This window comes from Ochotona princeps, chromosome 14 (assembly GCF_030435755.1).
Source record: "Ochotona princeps isolate mOchPri1 chromosome 14, mOchPri1.hap1, whole genome shotgun sequence".
Lineage (NCBI taxonomy): Eukaryota > Metazoa > Chordata > Mammalia > Lagomorpha > Ochotonidae > Ochotona > Ochotona princeps.
In genome coordinates this window covers 12,735,460-12,738,221 of record NC_080845.1, presented here as the reverse complement: position 1 = coordinate 12,738,221, position 2,762 = coordinate 12,735,460, and the positions used below count along the sequence as shown (strand labels likewise).

The 2,762-nt window shown below is 35.8% G+C and overlaps 1 non-coding gene across 1 annotated transcript; it reads right to left on the bottom strand.

The window, feature by feature from the left end:
* Window positions 1-1,485: 1,485 nt before the first annotated feature.
* On the bottom strand, window positions 1,486-1,592 carry LOC118759918 (U6 spliceosomal RNA). The gene has a single exon (XR_004996460.2). It is a non-coding gene; the product is annotated as a U6 spliceosomal RNA (small nuclear RNA).
* Window positions 1,593-2,762: the final 1,170 nt, after the last annotated feature.

Here is a 2,762-nt window from a genome sequence, read left to right as displayed (position 1 = left end):
TGTGCTGCTAGAATCTTTCATCTGGTAGTTAAAACATAGAAAATAATTTATTTTCCTATAATCACAATTACTACAGCTATCATTGTCCCTACTTCAGCACCTACGTTAATGTATTGTCATTATTTCTACAACTCATCATTATTACCTCACTATTTTCATTATTGATTAAGAGTCATGTGCTTTAAGATGTGAACATCACTTGTAAAGGTGATAAATCCATTGTAAACGCTCATATGATAATCTTCTTTTCAAAACTCCTGCTTTGATGTGAAGAAGCCTAAATTCTGAGTAATGCGGCTCAAGATAACCAGGCTTTGTGCTGCATTCCATTATATCCTTAGCACGTTCCTGCTGGTCTCAAGAAAAACAAATGATGTCCAAACAGTGGAATATCTCTAAAATTTAAGCTATTATTTATTACATCACTTAATCTGTTAGCTGTTGGTGCATAACAAATTATTCTAAAACTTAGTGCCTAAAAAATAAAGCAGTAACTACTTCACTAATGAATTTATGGCTTGGTGATTTGAACTGAAGTAGGGTGGTGATTCTTCTGCGGTTCTGCTGGATTCACTCATCCACGTCTGGTCAATACTTTTCAAATAGGTTCTACCTTCAGAGTTTGATTGAGTCCCAGTAAGGGCATGATAGATAGATGATTTCTGTGACTCTCTACAGCAGCTGGCTGGGTTTGTTAACATATTAGTTGTGGCTTAGATCAAAGGATAAAGAAATCATCCTCATTTATTAATGAAAATTCGGCTAATTTACTTTGGTTAGAATTGACTATACAAAGTTAGTAAGCATGAAATGCCTGCTTTTTGTTTCTTCAAATAGTATGGATAGTTCATATTCTCCTTTCCTATTTCATTTTCCCAGAGGCATTCCAACCACACAACTTGAAGCCAATAACTTCTCTCTATATTCTCTGCTGTCTTCTGTTTTACATGTTCTTCTTTTGAAAATATTTATTATTGTTGGAAAGGTAGTTTCACAGAGAAGGAAAGACAGAGAGAAAGGTCTTCCATTTGCGGGTTTACTCCTCAAATGGCTGCAATGGCTGGAACTGAATCAATCTGAAGCCAGGAGCCAGGAACGTCTTTCAGGACACTGGTGAGGATTCCAAAGCATTGGGCCACCCTCCACTGCTTTCTCAGTCCACAAGCAAGGAGCTGGATGGGAAGTGAGGCCACTGGGATTAGAACCAGTGCCCTTATGGGATCCTGGCATAGGCAAGATGAGGACTTCAGCTGCTAGTGACAGTGCGAGGCCCTCCAGGTACTTTTTTAAATTTCTCTTTTGGTTTCTTCTGTGACTTACTGTTCAATCAGCAGTCTTGTTCAGCTTCTCTGCATGATTTCTCTAGTGCCTGAGTTTCTCATGACCTCCTTCCTTCACTGTTATTCTAAAAGATATGCAGGATGAGCCCATGGTTTTTTGTTTGTTTCTTTTAAGTTGCTCAGACTTGTCTTTTTTTTTTTTTTTTTTAATATGGAATGCTTCACGAATTTGTGTGTCATCCTGGCACAGGGGCCATGCTAATATTCTCTGTATCACTCCAATTTCAGTATATGTGCTGCCTAAGCGAGCACTGCTCAGACTTGTCTTAAGGCTTAGTATGTGGCCTAAGCTAGATCAGGCTCCAGGAACTGATGAAAGGAAAGGTCTGAAACTGTGATGAAATGTTCTATAGATATCAAGGATATCCATTTAGTCCACACAATAGATTAACTCTGTTATTTCTCTGTTGATTTTCTGCCTAGTTGATCATTCTCTTTCTATGTGTAATGTATCTTTAAGCAACATTTGTAGGTGCGGCTGGGTAGAGACAAGTTCTTTCAATTTCTGATTGTTATGGAAGATATTTCCTTCAGTTTCATGGGTAAATGAAAGCTTTGCTGGGTATAGTATTTTCCTTGGCAGTTTATCTCTTTTAGCACCTGGATTTTGTATCACAAATCTCTCCGTTCCTGCAGGGTTTCTGAAGAGAACTCAGCTGTGAGTCTAAATGGAGATTCTTTGATTCTATTCTATTTTCCCTCTCTCACATGCTTTAGAATCTTTCTTCAATTTTTTTAGTGGAAAGTCTTGGAAATTTTGACTGTAATCTGCTGTGATGAAGTTTTTTTCTGGTCATGCACACTTGGAGTTTTATATGCTTCCTGTATTTGAGTACCCTCTATTTGTCCATTTTAGGAAATTTTTTACTTATTGTTGTAATGAATAGGCCTTCTTATTCATTTTGTACATCTAAACCTTTAGAAATATTGACAGGTTTGTTAGGTTGCTTGATAATATCTCATAAATACTGGACTTTTTATTTTTCTCATTTCTTTTTGTTTTCTGTTTGACTAAAATTTTTCTTAAAAATTTGTGTTTTAGGTCAAAGATTCTTCTTCTGCCTTACCAAGTCTGTTGTTAAGGCTTACATTGTGTTTTTTTCAATTTTTCACATTCAGTCCTTAATTTCTAATATCTCACTTTAAGTTCTCTTCAAAAATCACAATTTCTTGGAAAATGTCTTATCCATGTATGGGCTTTTAAAAAATTCATTCGTTTGTTTCTCATTGTTTTTCAGCAACATTATGATCATTATGGTAAAGAGATTATGACCATTCTCTTTATCTTCACATTTGAATATTAAAGTATCATTGTGTTTTATGGGCAGTGTCATAAAGTTTTCCTATTAAAATTTCTCTGATTTTTGTTTGTGTGTTTGTTTGTTTGTAAGCCATCCTGGGAAGTTCTTGCTTTTTTCCCCT